Consider the following 18,714-nt stretch of genomic DNA (forward strand, 5'->3'; position numbering starts at 1 on the left):
TTGAAAAAGTGGAACAATCATTTAGATTGCAATAAATTATTGTTTATAAAAACAAAATCTTGTTATTGTTTCCCCTGGTAGTGTAGCTTCGGTCTGACTAAAAAACATCTTCCTTTGCAGTGCCTATCGCAACCATTATTGCATTGCTGAGTCTTATTGGATTCATAGTCATCTGGATGAGCGTGAATGTGTGGAGAGAGGGATGAAACAAACAAAAAAATGAATTCAGCATTCCGATAAGAAGTGAACTGGAAAGGCTATTTCCTCACACAGTTGCACCACTTATTCTATTTGTTGTGACAACTTAAATTTCTCTGGAATACATTCAGATGACAGTGGAATGTGAACCTACTTTATTACACATGACAGGAAAACATCACTGAGAACAAATGATTTGAAGAGCCTTTTTGCCCTGATCTGTTGTCCCTTTCATTTACATTCTTTCTGAAGAATGCCTTTGTGGCTGACTCAGAGTGGAAAGTAACATCAACATTAGATGCATCATTTGGGGCAGGGGGGACACACCTATTAGGCCTATAAGGAGTACAGGGCCTCAAGGGTGGCCAGAGTGACTGTGGGTCCTGAGAACCATGGTCAGGGTAACACCCCACCTCACCCCGAAGGATACATGAGGAAGAATGCTGGCCATGAAGGTCATGCCAGAATGCAAAATTCCACATGGATTCTGAAAGGAAGATGGACAAGCAGCTGAGAATTTGCTACTCTCCAGCTTCTACATCAGGGACAGATGTTAATATGTGACCTTCCAGCAGTTGTGCAACTCCAACTCTCATCATCCCTGACCATTTGCCATGCTGTTCAAGGTTGGAGTCCTACAACAACTGGAGGGCCATAGGCCACACACACACCGTTCTGGATCACCCCTGCATCATCATCATCATCATCATCATCATCATCATTTTATTATTTATACAGTGGTACCTCAGGTTAAGTACTTAATTCGAGGTCTGTACTTAACCTGAAACTGTTCTTAACCTGAAGCACCACTTTAGCTAATGGGGCCTCCTGCTGCCGCCGCACCGCCAGAGCACGATTTCTGTTCTTTTCCTGAAGTAAAGTTCTTAACCTATTTCTGGGATAGCAGAGTATGTAACCTAAAGCCTATGTAACCTGAAGCATATGTAACCTGAGGTACCACTGTATGCTGCCCTGCTGACTGGGTTGCCCCAGCCACTCTGGGTGACTTCAACAAAACATTAAAGCACAAAAAACCCTCAAACATTAAAAACCTCCCTGTACAAGGCTGCCTTTAGACGTCTTCTAAAAGTCAGATAGAAGTCCATTTCCTTGACATCTGACGGGAGGACTTTCCATGGGGCGGACACCACTACCGAGAAGGCTCTCTGCTTGGTTCCTTGTAACCTCACTTCTCGCAGTGAGGGAACCACCAGAAGGCCCTTAAAGCTGGATCTCAGTGACTGGGCTGAACGCCATGGGTGGAGATGCTCCTTCAGGTATACAAAGCTGAAGCCATTTAGGGCTTTAAAGGTCACCACCAACACTTTGAATTGCACTCGGGAACATACTGGGAGCCAATGCAGAACTTTTAATATCGGTGTTATATGGTCCTGGTGGCCGCTCCCAGTCACCAGTCTGGCAGCCAGAATGTAGTTTCTGAGTCGCCTTCAAAGGTAGCTCATTTCATAGCACATTTCAGAGGTGTCTAAGGAGGAAATGAATCACTGGCTCAGTTTATCAAAGTATTTTTAATAGGGGGGAATTATTTTTGAGAATGATAGATTTTTTTCAGTCTCAATTACTAAGCTGTAACGCCATAGTTAATTCACATCTGCATAACTTTTAAAGCTGCGGTAAGATAGGATCTAGGAACAGCTGAATAATATATCCCAAAGTTCAGTGTAGTCTTCCTGACCCCCTTCATATTCAGTTGAAATCCTGCACATGAACAGAGCAGAATATATCCATTAACAGCCTACCACAGTGATAGGGAATCTGCAACCCTCCAGATATTTTTTTCTGCTCCAGTTTCCATCAGGGTTTCCTCACCCTTGATCTAGACTACAGCACCAAAACAGTGAAACTCTGTAGTCTTGGAAGTCGTTCCTGCATTGCAGGGGGTTGGAATAGATGACCCTTCGACTCCTTTCCAACTCTACAATTCTGTGATTTCATTCTCATAGCTCTATGACAAGGCCAGCTTGCTTGCTTCCCCCTCTCCATTTCCCCCCCTTTTTTCTTTAGATTGTAAGCCTGTGGGATCTTATTATTTATTTATTCTTTATTTTTAAAAAACTGATGTTATGAAAGCTGCCCTGGGAGTATTTTCAGCTGAAGGGCAGAGTAAAAAAAAAAAAGCTTTAAAGAAAGTAGTGGCAGGACAGGTGCAGCTATCATGCATGCCTAGGGCATCATGTGAAAAACCTAAGAGAGATGCAACATTAAATTTTGGTATATAACACACACATAAAATTCCGAGCGGAGGGAATCCTTATGCATGAAACAGCAAACTTTGCCACAACTTGATACAGATTTCATAGTGTCACCGGGGAGAAAATAACAACCTTAAGAGCTGGATCAATGTACCAGAGGCTCCAAACATGGTGAGACATTAGTACTGCACCTTCTTATCATGCCTTTAAAGGAAAACAAAAAAATGGTAGTGATTTCACTGTGTCAAAAGGGCCATGGGTATATATCTCAAAGTTAAGAATTAAAATGAAATATCATGTACCATGTTTCCTATAAAACTAATGAGAGAGATGTGTGAAAAGTTAGCAAGGGGGAGGGGGAGATACTGGTTTTTTTTTTATCACTTTATCAAATAACTCTTGCTTTTCTATTTGCTGCATTTCCACATATATCTGCTATGGTAAAGTGATACTTGGATTCCTAGGGGGAACTCAGAAGACTTGATAAAAACCAATTTACTTTCTCGTGTTTGTTTTGCTCTTATGATTTGAAGCTTACATTTGCAATCCCCCTTTTTAATGTGCACATTTCAACACAACTTTTTTCTTAAAGGAGTGTAAAATGAAGCCGTGTTTCTCATCTGATCCACTTCACAGGGCACAGTGATTGTTGTGCAGGGTGACATTTTTTAATTGACATGTGCTGTGCATCTGGCTGACTCATATTATAATTTCCTTCCCATTATGTTAGATGTGGGCTGCTCTTTTCCGAGGTGACATCTGCCAGAATATCCTCTTCCTAATCTTTCTGCTCTGGTGAGATTTCTTTCAAATAATAGATTATGATGCAGAGGATGCATATGGCAAATCTGTCTGATTTCAGATAATTTCCCATTATATTTCCCATTGGCTAGATTCTAGTTCTAGTTTTCAAAACCCAAATCACATAGGCCAGTAATTTCCAAGTGCAACTGCAAGATATTCATCAGGCAAGGCCTGATACAAGTCTCCATCAGGCAAGGCCTCTTTCCACCTGCCTTGCCCCACCCTCCAACCCTACGAGTCCTCATAAGGGAGTTGTTCCTGAAGGAAGAACTGTGAGGGGAGAGACTCCATCAGGCAAGGCCTCCTTCCACCTGCCTTGCTCTACCCTCTACCCTTCTCAATGTGTATTGTATTATTTTATGAACTGTGTTTTGCCATTGTTTTATTGATTATAGTTTAGATATTATTTATTGTAACTGTTGAGTGGATTTCTGTTTAACTTTTATATGTTGATATTATTATTTTATACTATTCTAATGATTGTTGAATGTTACTTTTTTGATGTAGGTTGCCTATTTTAAAGTTACGTTTTATTATCATATTTTTGTATTGCATTAGATTGTTATAAGATGTACATTTTTTGTTTCTTCAGCTTGTAAACCGCCTTGAGTATTGTAAGATAGAAAGACGGTATACAAATTAAAAAGGATGATGATTGCAATATCAGGCACACACATGGTGCTTATATCAGGGGTATGTAAACTATGAAAACAAATACATTCCCAACTTTAAGCTGCAACATGAAGGGCAGCCCCAGTGAAGTGAGTGTTATGGACTCCAGAGCAGTGCAACTCTGCTCCACGAGACACTCTTAACCTGAAAAAAACTAGTGATTTGCTAGCATAGCAGGGACTCTGGGAGAGTTTGGCCAGTGATTGTGGGTTATTTTCTGGCTATCCTTGCTTTGCTTGCACTGTAATAAGTACACCTACATGTTTCCTCTCTGGGCACCTTCTCTGATGCACCAGTTTTTAGCACACCAGCCCCTATTGTGAGAGTGGAAGAAAGCTACTCTTTGGGAGCAGCAGTACTTACAAAATGGGTGATAAGATTGGGTGGTAGACTCCCGTGTTAGTAAAAATACCTTTCCCCCTGCATGGCACAACCCTGGGCCTTTGTGCAGTATCCCGCTAGCTATGTGTATTGTCTACGGCCCATCAATGCTGTACCTCAATGCATTCAGGAGTCCCATTTGGACCACTCCGTATCAGCGCCGTCCCCAGACAAGGGCAATGAGATGCCTTCCTGATGCTGTGGACTACAGCCAGCATCAGTCCTAGCCAACATTGCCAATAATAAGGGATGATGTGGTCCACAACTTCTGTAGAGCACAGTATTGCCTCTCCTCGTCCTCAACAATATGGGCCAGTGTGCGAAAAACTGATGCATCAGAGAAGCACTATCCTGCTATCGCTATCATGTTGATCCCAAAGTTCATTGGCTAGTTAGTCACCCCAGTGGATTCACGTATGAGGTTTGTAGGTCATTTGCACAGTAGGATTCCTTGTGTGTCCCTACACCCCCCCCCAACCAGTGCTCCCTCCCCAGAGTACTCAAGGGTACGCAGTACCGGCACCTCTTTTTTTGTTGTTGTTAAAAAGTGTGGCACTTACTGCGACAACTTCATGGTGAGTACCGCCACCATTTTTTCTAGAAAAAAACACTGCCTGCAACACAAACGACACTTCCCAGTTTGTGTTGTATTCAGGTTTGCTGCAGACGCACCAATATTTACTACTGTGAATATAAAGTGTGAATCACAATTTCAGATCTCCTGTGCACCTATGCCTGGAAATCCTGAGTAGGCTGTAACTTCTTGATACATATGCATTAGTGTATTCAGTGCATACATTTTGTGTTTATTGAGTTCTGAGCAGTGCAACATAGTCATCTGCCTTATACTGAGTCAGACTATTGGTCCATTGTCTACAATGACCGACAGCAGGTATTTCAGAGAGGGAACATTCCCAGGTTAACTGGAAATACTGAAGGTTCAACCTAGGACTTTCCGTATGTCATACAGATGCTCTGCCACTGAGCTATAGCTATCCCCCAATGGATCTGTAGCAAACATGGTTGTGATGTAAAGGGTGTCGCTGTGGTCTAAAGCACTGAGCCTCTTGGGTTTGCCTGGGGTTGGAGGTTTAAATCACTGCGACAGAGTGAGCTCCCATTGCTCTGTCCCAGCTCCTGCCAACCTAGCAGTTCGAAAGCACACCAGTGGTGCAAGTAGATAAATAGGTACCGCTGCGGCAGGAAGGTAAACAGTGTTTCTGTGCACTCTGGCTTCTGTCATGGTGTTCGTGGTTTAGTCATGCTGGCCACATGACCCGGAAAGCTATCTGTGGACAAACACTGACTCCCTCAGCCTGAAAAGAGCAGTGGTTGTCAACCTGGTCCCTACCGCCCACTAGTGGGCGTTTCAGGATTCTAGGTGGGCAGTAGGGGGTTCTACAGCACAAGCTGAATTCTCCTTCCATCGAGCACTGGCTGGCGGTAAGGAAATTTTACCATCAAGAAAGATGCATTAGTGGGCAGTAGGTATAAAAAGGTTGACTTAGAGAAACTTGGTATTGGGTAGATAACCTGCAGATAGAACCCCTATGTAGGCAATCTGCTACAATATGGAAGCAGGACAGCACTGACTAGCTCTATTCTCTGACATTCACATTCACAGTGAGAACATCTTCAAGGGACTTTGCATCCTCAGCTATATATGTGAAGGCTCCCCCCTACTCAGGGTTTCTAGGCATAGGTGCACAGGAGATCTGAATTGTGATTCACACTCATTCAGACTTTCTGCACAGAGACCGGGGACATGGCTCATGCTCATGGTGTTAGCACTTCACCCGAACAGGACTAATGCTGTATCTCATATTATTTCCTCTGCCATAGTCCAGTGAATCTACACTAGAAATTCTCAGTCTGAGAATGTCTGCATGTAATCTGAGGATTTATGGCTGAACATTGCAAATACAGGCAACACGACAGAGGAGCAAGGCTCCCCGAAGGTTCTAGCTCCCTTGATCAATATCAAGTTAGAACTTTCTTTACAACTATTGCTCTTTTCCCAAAAGATTTCACTAATAGAAACACTGGAAATAGCCTTTCCACCCTTGTCCCCATCCATCTGTTCATTTCTTTCCAGCTGTTCCTGTTCCACCAAAAGAAGCCTCTTTCGGTGGCTTCTGTTAATAGTTAATAAGAACAATGATTTAACTCACTGATTACTCTCCTCTGGCTTTTAAATGCCTGCACTGTGTTCAGAGTCAGAATAATAATTTTGAAGATGAGTATATCAGAGAGGATAGTAAAATCACAATTTGATGCAAATTGAGGTTCTGAGATTTGTATAGGTTCCAGCACTAAAGAGTAATGGTTCTTATGAGGAAATGTAATGCACATTTACACCATCTTTCATTAAGAATGGGTGCTTTTATGCAGATGTTATTGCTACAGGCAGAAGGACAAGGTGGAAGAAAGCTGCTATGCTGGAGAAAGATGCTTAAAACTACATAAAGTCTGAGATGCTTCACAGTGTGCTTTCAGACTTATGTAAGCTTCTCATTATCTCAAAACAACCTCTTTCCCCCTCTTTACCCTTTCTCTCATTACCCAAGAGTCAACTTTTAGAAGATCTGAAGTTTTGAACATTGACTTCAGAATTACACATATTTTTAATATCGGTAATGTATGATTCAGCATATTAGACAAGTGGAATATATTTCCATTCATAACCATAGGAAGTTTAAACATACTCTACTCCAAGGGTGACTCCCAGATGTTGTAGGGCTCCAAATGCCACCATCCCCACCCAGCATGGCTGTTGGTGGTGGTTGGTGGGAACTGTAGTTTACGAATGTCCATAGAGCACCTCATTGTCTACCCCGCTCAACCCAATTTTTAGTGAGAACAAAACTTGCCATTGAGCTGACACATGACTCCAGTGACACTGGGATAGCTGACAAACACGTGGGCATTGATTTTTATTCGAAGTGTTTAGTAAATGCAATAAGTAAAACTGAAATACTTGAATCTATTTACAATTTAAGCTTTTGTCAATTTGCACTCACTTATGATGCCCTCCATATTTTATCTACTTAGGCCCACCCTTCACAGCACATTCTTCTCAAGCTACAAGCCACAAGAAGCATTGATTGAAGCTTAAAAGGGATTTCAAAATATAATTACTTATGGCACAGCAGCAAATATTTACAAGTTTCAAGTGCAATCGTAGTTCATGTAAGCTCTCACAAAATATTAATCTGAAGTGCACTCTTACATGAGAAGGAGAGCTAGGAAGAAGCAGAAGGGAGAGAAAACCAGGGATGCTTTTTAAAAATATATATTATGTATCAGCTTTCACTGGAAACTAGACGAGTGAAGTCCATGTCATTATCCTAGGAGATAGAATGTGTTTGGCAGAGTGTAACTGAGAGCTAGAGACATCACTGGGCAGGTTCCCTGTAAGTGACAATCAAGCAAAGTACTGCAGATGCAGTATTTTGTTTTTCCACAAAGGGATGATGAATGGCAACTATATACTTACTGTATATAGAAGAAAGTAAAGGGGTGCAGACACTTGGGTCTTTGGACTCCAGCTTGAGACTTGTTTCTTGGTCATGATGATGCATAGATGGTAGAGAATGGACGTTGAATTGATCACATGCCAATTTCTCAGCGAGCTAATCTTTTTTGCCCAATACCAGGATGTGTTCCTTTTCTTCATTTGCACAGAATCATGGTAGACACGGAAGCCCTATTCACAAAGTGTCCATGTATAACAATGTCATGTTTCAGTCCGAAGAACACAAGGACCACGGGCCCTGCCTGCCCATATCACTGCTTTGCACATGGATGTCTACAAATGAATGCCTATGCATGCTCAGTTTTAGGCATAAAGGCATTCCACATATGTGGAGTGTCTCCCTGTGTTGAGCTAAAAGTGATTTAGCAGTCCAGTGCTATTTTCTTAAGAAAAAGAGGTGCCAGATCTCACCACGAACACCTCCCTTGTTCTCTTGTAACGGCTATGATGCCCACCTGAGAGGTGCTGGAAGTGAGTTTCAGTTCCTGCTGAGAAAAAGGCCTGCTTAGCACCCATTCACACACAGTGTCAAAGAGGTGAGCTCAGTAGTGTGTTGACTTCTGAGGAGGGGCTAGTGATGGCCCCTCGTTCTTCCTTATCCAAATGTTCAATCAATGCATGGATAATTCAAGGGCAAGGCTGTTACTGAATTTTCCTGCATGAAGTGGTGGTCTTATTTTCAAAAGGTCCCTTTCTTGAGGTTTCCTTGAATCAGACAAAGAAGTATTTTTTCCAACAGCAGAACAAAATCCAGACGAAGAATATTTCTGTCAATTAGGGCATCATTTCCAGAGCATCAGCGATCATCGAGACACCCTAACCCTTCAACAATACCTGCTGGTTCCAAAAAACACAAAAACGCAAGGCATTGTATTAAAAGTAAGGTGTTTCTATCCTGAAAAGGACGACATCCCTCTGACTGTTAGCATTCCTTTCTTAAGGCTTCGCGATCTATCATTCATTGCTGCATGGTGCAAGTGTTCAACTCCCAAGCTGTGATCTTTCTAAGAGGAGGGAAGGAAGAGAATTTAGTTCATGCACACTAAGGCATTTCCAGAAACACAGATCTATTTCCCAGAGCAGCAAAGGCACTACAACGAAAACTCAGCAAGAAGCATATGCCTTTGGCTTCCCATTGTAAATGATAATGTTTTTCAAAGGTTAAGAACATGTCAAACCATACCGTATTCTTTGCTGAACTGAAAAGGCTAGTCCTCCATTTTGTCTTGTCCCCCTACCGCTTTCCAAACTACAATTAGTGTGCCTGAAGTGAAGGCACACATATCCCACTTTTATACCGGTAGATAAAAGTATTTCCTGTTGTAAAACACAGCATGCTTGCTTTGATCTTGATAGATGAAGAGATGGAACATGAAAGAGGGAGCACTTAGCTCTTATCCAGAAATCCCCCCCCCCCCAAAAAAAAAGCTGAGAAAGGAAAAGGAATACGGGCCTAGCTTGAATATGGGCAGAGTTGCCCATTTATTTTTTAGTGTCCTCATGCGACTTTTGTTTTCCAGGCTGGAAAGCCATCACTGCTATAAGAGAGCTTTGCCACAAAAGGATCTGACTTGCCTAATCCTGTTCCCGAAATCAAAGAGTTGCTTCTGGTGAATGGAAGATGTTTCTTGTGACATTCCCTACTGTGACACTACCTTGTAATATGTCTTGCAAGCTGCATTCACAGCGGTTTCTCTGACTCCTTACACACTTTTAGCAATGTCTTTCCACAAGAACTCCTACTAAAAGCAGCAAACGACACACTGTGCAAAGCACCCCATAGTGTGATTACTGAATTTAAAAGCTGAGAGTCAGAGGTTCATGTTTTGAGCAGGTATGATTCAAGGTAATGAAGACATATATGGGAATTCACACACAGGAGATTATAACTGTGGATATGAAGACTGGTTCCCTGAAGCCTCGTGATCTTTTCCACAAGAGGCCTACAACTCTTGAGCCTGTTAATGTCGAATCTTCCTTTTTCCTGGAATAGCATCATCATGATTAAAGTTAGACTGAAAGGAGCTTTTGCCTGGAGACCCACTGAAGAGTTTGTGTTTTGCTGAAGAAGCTTCAGACTTTATTACATCCTCTCAGCTAGGACTGGAGGTGTATGCTGTTTGTGAGTGCCCTCCATCTTGTCTTCTCAGCCAGGACTGCATGTGAGAGCTCATTGTGCTATTATTGGATGCATGTGTTCAAGTACCCAGAGATTATTTACCAAGTGTAAGGTAAAGGTAAAGGTACCCCTGCCCATACGGGCCAGTCTTGACAGACTCTAGGGTTGTGCGCTCATCTCACTCTAGAGGCCGGGAGCTGGCGCCATTCGCAGACACTTCCGGGTCACATGGCCAGTGTGACATTGCTGCTCTGGCGAGTCTGCATCAGCGCAGCACACGGAACGCCATTTACCTTCCCGCTATAAAGCAGTATCTATTTATCTACTTGCACTTTTAAGGGTGCTTTCGAACTGCTAGGCGGGCAGGAGCTGGGACCGAAGGACGGGAGCTCACCCCGCCACGGGGATTCGAACCGCCGACCATGCGATCGGCAAGCCCTAGGCGCTGAGGTTTTACCCAAAGCGCCACCCGCGTTACCAAGTGTAGTCACATCTTTTTCTTTTGACTGTTTAGATATGTAGTATTTCTCTCTCTTGCACTGCTGCTATATGTGTTGCTATATTTGCATATGCTTACTGGGCAGCTTGCTGATTATAGTCATATTGATTCCACAGATATTCATTCTACACTGGATTGTATATATTACTTAGGGGGTTTACACTTTATTTTTGCCAAAGGCTAGAGTTGAGACAGCTTCTTTCTGCCTTCCTTTGCTGCTATTTTCTTTTTAAATCCACACAAAATAGAAATGAACAGTGCAACCCTATGCATGATTACTCAGATGTAAGTCCCATTGTATTCAAAAGGCCTTATTCTCATGAAAGTGGGCATCAGGGTTGCAAGCTGCAGTCCTCTTCCCACTTAGCTGGGAGAAAGCACAACTAAACACAACAGAGCTTACTTTATAAGTAATCATAGGATCATGCTACATGCACACTAGCAGAATAACAGCACTCCAAGTGTCCCTATTTTCCAGGGATGTCTCTGGTTTAGAGAAGCCACCCCAGTTTCTGACTTGATCCAGAATGTCCCACTTTTCCCTAGGATGTCCCTGTTTTCATTGGAGAAAATTTGGAGGACATGGTAGGATGTCTCTATTTTCACTGGAGAAATGTTGTAGAGTATGGAGTTTTCTGACCCCCGAGCTGTCCTGTATAGGTAGGTTTTTAAAAAATGTTTAATGTTTTATTATAATATTTTTATATATGTTGGCAGCTGCCCAGTGTGGCTGGGGCAACCCAGTAAGATGTGTGGGGTATACATAGCAAATAATAAATAAATAGTAAAATTATCATTATGGAATGGGACATCCCTATTTCCATTGGAGAAATGTTGGAGGGTATGGAATAATAGTCAGAACACCACAACATTTAAAAACAAACAAATCCCAAACATAGCATCTGAATGGGGCCAAAGACAGCACTGAGATACAGAGCAACATGCATTTCTTGAATTTCTCATGAACCAGCTTAAGTTTGGGCCCTTCTGTACTGGGCTTGGGGAGCTTTTTATGGCTTAACGGTATCCAAACTATTGGGGGAAAGGTATTCTGCAGGTGCTCAGGTACCCGAAGCCTCATGCCTGCCTAATAAGCCTTTTATTTCAATGCCACACCTCAGGATGGTGGTGGTTACAGAGAACTGGTGAAAGTAATGTTCCAGATTTTTAGGGAGGGGGACAGAGCAGGAGGTAGGAAGACTGGGATGGTTACTAGTAAGTCCTGGAGTGGACTCCTGAACAAAATTAAGTCTGGGAACACAATGTAGCACTAGTGGGACTTACACCCAAATAAATGTATCTGGAACGACAGTGCCAGCATGACCTACATCCACATTTTCTTTCTCCTCACCAAACATATAAAAGTCTCTGTATGTGTGAGACAGACTTCAAATGTGATTATAGTGTTGTGAGTTCAGTGTGGTGGTGGGTTTCCTGGATCCAGCAAGGGTTAAACTCTAATGGCGGATTCAGTTGTTGAAATGTTGTTTAGTTGTGTCCGACTCTTCGTAACTCCATGGACCAGAGCACGCCAGGCACTCCTGTCTTCCACTGCCTCGCGCAGTTTGGTCAAACTCATGCTGGTAGCTTTGAGAACACTGTCCAACCATCTTGTCCTCTGTCGTCCCCTTCTCCTTGTGCCCTCCATCTTTCCCAACATCAGGGTCTTTTCCAGGGAGTCTTCTCTTCTCATGAGGTGGCCCAAGTATTGGAGCCTCAGCTTCACGATCTGTCCCTCCAGTGAGCACTCAGGGCTGATTTAACCCTTAAGAATGGATAGGTTTGATTTTCTTGCATTCCATAGGAAATAGCCAGGCTTGTTGTTGAAATATCTAGGCTTATTGGCGAACTAATGGCCCTCTATGTATGTGTAAAGAAGCCATAAGGAAACCACAGCCTCCACTGTCCCTCATTCTGAAGAAAACAAACCCTGGGAACACCTGGAGTTTTACAACACTTGGAGATTGGAGTGGCATGCAACACTATTATACAGAATCTCATTTGCTCTAGCTTCCTCTGGCTTCCAACAGATCAGGAATACATGCAGGGGTGTGAAAGAGTTTAAGAACTCTCTCACAACTTTGCATGATACTGTAATTGTACGCTCAGAAAAAAGACCACATTTACAGGTGCATAAGTTAGTGGTATGGTGTGTGTTTGTAGAGGAAATATTAAAATGGTAATTAGAATGTTAACATGACATTCTGAGGAAGATTGTGATGTGGGTTATTTCCTTATGTGGTATAAATGGGAGAGCATCCTGGCTCTCATCTTTCTTTTCATGTAATTTCTTTTTCCTGTCACCTGTAGGGCTCATTTGCTTTTAAATGACTGCTTGGAGTTTGTTGCTACAAACTTAATAAAGAATCTAAACAAAAACAAGATTCTTTCTGAGGGACTACAAAGCCTGCTACTCATTTTTAAGGCCTTCCAGTGCTGGGACAACCATGTTCATATCTGGGCTAAATAGGAAAAAGGGAGGGGGGAAGTATCCTCTTCACAGAGGAGACTCTTCACCTAGTGACATGTACATTAAAGGCAATCTAATAAATAAATAAATAAATAAATAAATAAATAAATAAATAAATGTAATAAGTCTGATGTGTTCCCTCCACACATACTTGCAGGTTGGACCTATACAGACATCTGAAGCTGCCTTAAGCCATATCAGACCATTGGTCTATCTAACTCAACATTGTCTACAATCAATGGTAGCTGAGTGTTCTACGATTGAGCTACGGTCTCTCCCCAGTTTGAGCAAAAAAGTAGCTGTCACCTTAAATCTCATACCTACTCTGGATCATTTAATTCATTGTCAGCCTTAGCACCATCCAGGCATGCATTCATCCAATTTTTGGCTGTGTAAGGGAGAGAGGAGGTGCCACACTAGGTGGCTCCTCTTGCTGATCCTTCTGAGCACCAGACATTATTTCAAGCCACTAGTCAAGAAGGATGAAAAGGTTTGTATCCCAACTTGGTAGTGGATGGTGTGGTGAGGCTGTGTCACTCACCTGACCTTTCTTCTAGCTGAACTGTTGCTGTATACCAGGACAGGGGGGTGGGGGTGGGGAGGGGCAAAAGTGTGGTGCAGTGTAAATATGCTGATCCAGCACACCTGTGGGTGTGGGTTTGGTTGGATTGGCAATCATCCACCAATAAACCTATATATGAGGAAAACTTAGATCTTCCCACAGTTGTAGAACATATTTTTCTGGGAACCACTGGGAGTCCTGCTCCATTCTGATGAATCAATCGGTGCTTCTCTGCAACTGATTCAGTACAATGGATCTCGCCCAGGAGGAGTTCCTAGAAATGGTTCTCACCCCTCTTGTCTCCTTCATGTCTCCTTAATGCTTCACAAATATTTTTGACCCTGAAAGAGAATATTAAATGCCTCCTCGTCCTTAATATATGACTCAAGCTAAATGACTGCTGTGATTTTGGGATTTGGGACCACTATGAAGCACAACCATTTACTCAACTCTGTGATATCACTGTAGTTAAATATAACCTTGCTAATTTACAGTGTTCTTGCTATACATTAATAGCTCCTGGGAGAATGAAGTCTTTAAGCTTCACCTGGCACAGCTTTCAGTACACAAATTTCTCAGCCAACAATTGTTACTTACAAAATATATGGGTGTTTTGCTTATAGGTGCTTAATCTTCTCCATTGCATCAGGGGGATTCCATCACTGGATCAGAAGTTTTTGACAGGCAAAAGGAGCCCTTTCATTGGTAGGAGGCAAGGTCTGGATCCAATCTATTATATTACATCAAATGCTTCTCTTAGTTAATAGCCACATGCAAACAAACAAACAAACAAACAAACAAACAAACAAACAAATAAATTCAGCCCTTCATATAGCAGTTGCCTTTGACTACTCTGTTGTGAATCTGATGCAAAATTGACTGAGAAAACCAACCAATAAAGCCAAGATTAAATTACTGTGCTCTCTAACAAACTGTCAATCTGATTTCCACCATGGTGAAATAATCAATTAATACTCAAGTGCAGAACAGTTAAAAACAGCTCATTGTTTGCACAGATGGATAAGGACGCACACTGAAAGCAAATAATTAACATTTGTAATGAGCAAACAGAAAAGCCAAAATGGTGAGCAGATGGGGAACTAAAGCGATTCTGTGCACAATATTTATTTACAAATTTATTAGTCACTTTTTGGCTGAAGAAAACACTCCTTACTAAGAAGAAAACTGCATTTTAAATATCACTAAAAAGCCGATATAAAATACAACATTATAAACAATTATGCACCAGATAAAAAGCAAGACAGTACATAAAATGAACAGTCACCAGTATCAGTAAAAGCAGTGTCAGAACTTAGGAAATATTTTGCAGTTTAAAAGCCCTAAACAACTTGGAACCCAAGTGACTGAAGGCATGCCTCTCCCTGTCTTACCCCATTCACAGGTTAAGGTCACTGGCCTAACATTGTCTCCAAAAGCCTCCACTACTGGAGATGAGACTTGTGACAACAAGGGACAGTGCTTTGGGGACAGGGGAGGTAGTTACTGAATGCCCCCATCCCCTCCAACTCCACCAGAAGTGGATCTGGCAAATAAAAATGTGCTATCTTTCTGGTAGCATCTTGCATATTTAAAACTGTATGGTTTGAATCAAAAGATAAATTAACTTAAGGAAGTAAATAGGAGGAAACTTCCCCATCCTCTCTTCTCCTGTGCATCTTCTGCACCCCTCAAAATGTAGTGGGACTTTAAGTGATTCCTGCCTCACCCAGCAGGTCCCCTGGCCCCATTGTTCATTACGTTCCCCACCCCAGAGAAGTTTTCCTTCTCTTTCTTTACTTATCTTAGGAGCCAACTCTCTAATAAGTTTGTTTTTACCTCCTGCTTTATTTTTGTATTACTCTTCTCATTTTTAAAAAAATTCTCTGTAAACTGTCTTGAAATCCTTTGATAAAAGGTGGCATCTATCCATGCTTTGAAATAAATAAATACATACATGCATACATCTGAAAAGATATTCTACACTGGAAAACAGAAGGAGAAAGTGGCTCGGTGTATTTGTTTAAACAAGTGCACTTGCATTGTGCATTTACTGTTAAATCATTTGCTAATTTCAGTCTTCAGGTATAGAACTTCACAATTCTTATATTCTTTAGTTCTCTCAAAATCTCCATGAATGTGGCCATTTATCAGGCCCCCTGGGTGGGGACTGAGTTGTAAAAAATAAAATGCTAAGATTTCACATTTGTTTGCTGCAAATATAGTCCCCTGGGACTCAGCTACATTGGCAAAGAAAAAGCACTTTATGTACGTTGTTTATGCATTATAACACCCTGACACCAGATGGGGCTGTGGAGTTCCATTTTTGCTAACCCGATTTTTCATACAAAGTTTACAATTCATTTAACTGAAATGCTTCTTTGATGTGTCTAGATCCAGCCCCGGTCCCCCTTGTTGTGGAAATACCGGTAGTATCAGTATCAATGTCCCTTTTGTTAGTGGTGAACTCATTGTACTGTTGCATTGTTGACATTCACTCAGCATGGACACTGTTGGCTTGGGATGTGAAGCTCCGTCCTTCACAAGAGGCTCACCGTTTGTAACTTCCTCTCATGATATTGGTCACAATATCATTGGTCATGATATTTCCCCTTGCTGTATGTTGCCTGCACTCCTCAGCATCCAAAGAAATAGAAGTCTATGAAAGCTTATGGTTGATTAATAAATTTAGTCCTACAGGTGACAGTGGATTCAGTGAATGCGCCTTTCAGTTGCCGTTAAAGTAACTCCAGGTGTCATGTTATTATGTTATGTATGCTTGTTGATTTATGGCCGATGGACCTTGAAGGCAGCCTTGGAAAGAGATAAGTGATCAAACAGCAGCCACCATAAATTTTTACTCCGTTCCATCTCGACTTGTTTTCAGCCTACATTTCTGTTCCCTAGGAAGCTTATGAAACCAGCAAAGTTGCGATTTTTTTCTTTCCTTCACCTTTGTGCTGCAGGGTGAAAGCTCTAATGTCTGGGATTGTGTGTGGAAAGATAAAGATTATATCAGCCTCCCTGCACTGATGCAGTAAAGTTATACAGCATACTTAATTTACCTCTCAGGACAGCATTATATTTTGTACAAATGAAAAGTTTACGATAGGTAAACAGTAGCCCAGGCAGGCACCAATATTTTTTGGTGACCGCAGTGTCTGCTGAGAGTGGAAAACAGCGTTGTTTTCTTGGCCTGTATGTCTAAATGGCATTCCCTGCTGTGTGAAAACGGAAGTTATTACAGCCTCTTTGTGAGCATAACTTGAGTTATCTTGATCTTTCTATCTAGATTTTCTTCACAAAAATACACACAAACCTTAGGCTGTTTTGATCAGATCAACAGCCTGAGGCTAAGTGTTACCATGTGTTCTTGTCTACACATAGTAATAAATAAAAATAAAAATAATTTTATTATTTATACCCCGCCCATCTGGCTGGGTTTCCCAACAGAAGACTAAAAACAGAATAAAACTTTAAACATTGAAAACTTCCCTAAACAGGGCTGCCTTCAGATATCTTCTAAAAGTCAGATAGTTGTTTATTTCCTTGACATCTGATGGGAGGGCGTTCCACAGTGTGGGCGCCACTACGGAGAAGACCCTCTGCCTGGTTATTTGTAACTTCACTTCTCACAGAGCGGGAACTGCCAGAAGGCCCTTGGCGTTGGACCTCAGTTTCTGGGCCGGACAATGGGGGTGGAGACACGCCTTCAGGTATACTGGGCCGAGGCCATTTTGGACTTTCAAGGTCAGCACCAACACTCTGAATTGTACCCGGAAACGTATAGAAACATACACACATACACTTGTGTGACACATATTGGGACCTTTAATCTATAGTCACAGTGTGCTGTAGCCAGGGCTGGCCCACCCATGAGGTGGGATGAAGCAGCTGCCCCGCCATCTTTGCCACTAGTGGAGAAGCCATGCTGACCTCAGTGCCTATTTCTAGCATCATCTCATCGAAATCTTGCAAGTTCTCACTGAGAAAATGAAATCCCTTTGAACTGAGGTAAGACTCAAAATGGCAGGGGCAAATTGGGCAACTGGCTACATCACAAGTGTTTGCTTTAAACGTAAGGGCAGATGTTACGTGAGGGTTAACAATCTTGTGCATCTAGAATTCTCCCCGCAATATCACCTCAACCTCATAGCCTGCAGAGTATCGGCCTCCGGGAAAGGCAAACTGCATTCCTTTAAGTGCTGAGAAGTCTCTGCTCTTGCCAGTTCAAATGGATCAGGCTGACATGTTAATGATCACTCTGGTTCATCGGGCATGCTGATACAAGATGATAACCAGACAAGGGCAAATCTTTCGAGTCTTGCTATCTAGTAGCAGCCCTGCTTGAGGGAAATGATTAATCACTCGGGTAACAAGCTTGCCAGCCTTGACCTCAACACCACTTGTCATCCTGCCTTGCTTCAGTAACAGTCAAGAAGTCAGAGGAAATGCATATGTACCAGTGACGTCAAATGTTTTCGTGACTCCGTCTTTCCTAATTTTTTTATTAATCACAGGCAATAAAGAAGGCTCTGGCTACCTTACCTGTAACTGTCTGCCCTTCTCAGCAACCATGTAGTTAATACCAGATGCCAGAATAGCTCCTAAAAATTGATGGATGGCAATAACCAACAGGATAATAAAATACATTTAAGTACCACTGAAGACACCATAATGACAGTAAAGCACTTTGTGTGCCAATACATCTGTTCTTCCTCTTCACAGAGCTTGGAGAGTGTGAACAAATTGATCTTGATAGCTGGGAAATTAATTTCCCTTCTTCTGGGTCTTTCTATATTTAAGTTTCATTTCAATATGAAATCACTGTGATTTTTAGAAAGGAATGTTTAATTTAAGTGGGAATGTGAAACAGAAAAGCAGATACCATTCCTGTGTTATAGTGAAACAGTTTTGAGATAACAGCAATAAAAAAGGTTGCCATCTTACGAATTGTCTCATAGGCAGTCCACATAACTAGGTGCATTTCAGATCTTCAGTCATTAGACTCATATGATGCAGTTTCCGCTGAGTGGTAGCAGTCCTGATTACATGTGTGAGAGATCACATCCTTTAATGATCCACCAATATTTTTGCATATTAATACCCCTGCCAATCTGGCTGGTTTCCCCCAGCCATTCTGGGAGGCTTACAGTGCATAAAAAAATGTAAAACATTAGATATTAAAATTTTCCCAATACAGGGTTGTCTTCAGATATCTTCTGTTGATTTGAACTGTATTTTGATAATCTAACTACTTGTTT

The sequence above is a fragment of the Podarcis pityusensis genome (genome assembly GCF_964106645.2).
Source record: "Podarcis pityusensis genome assembly, chromosome: 3".
Taxonomy (NCBI): domain Eukaryota; kingdom Metazoa; phylum Chordata; class Lepidosauria; order Squamata; family Lacertidae; genus Podarcis; species Podarcis pityusensis.